Genomic DNA, 263 nt, shown 5'->3' with positions numbered 1-263 from the left:
AGGAGTTACATTTAGAAACAAACGACTAGAGTGGGAGGAGTTACATTAGAAACAAACGACTAGAGTGAGAGGAGTTACATTTAGAAACAAATGACTAGAGTGGGAGGAGTTACATTTAGAAACAAACGACTAGAGTGGGAGGAGTTACATTTAGAAACAAACGACTAGAGTGGGAGGAGTTACATTTAGAAACAGATGACTAGCGTGTGAGGAGTTACATTTCAAACAGCTAAAGAGTGGGAGGAGTTACATTAGAAACAAAC

The 263-nt window shown here is 38.8% G+C and overlaps 1 protein-coding gene across 1 annotated transcript in view; it reads right to left on the bottom strand.

The window, feature by feature from the left end:
• The window catches only part of LOC119412961 (protein unc-13 homolog B), a 141,509-nt gene that overhangs the window by 107,496 nt on the left and 33,750 nt on the right, over nt 1-263 (bottom strand). The window lies entirely within an intron of this gene.

The sequence above is a fragment of the Nematolebias whitei genome, chromosome 8 (assembly GCF_014905685.2).
Source record: "Nematolebias whitei isolate Nwh7 chromosome 8, NemWhi1, whole genome shotgun sequence".
NCBI lineage: Eukaryota > Metazoa > Chordata > Actinopteri > Cyprinodontiformes > Rivulidae > Nematolebias > Nematolebias whitei.
The sequence above is the reverse complement of the archived record's forward strand: the minus strand, read 5'-3'. Positions and strand labels throughout refer to the sequence as shown.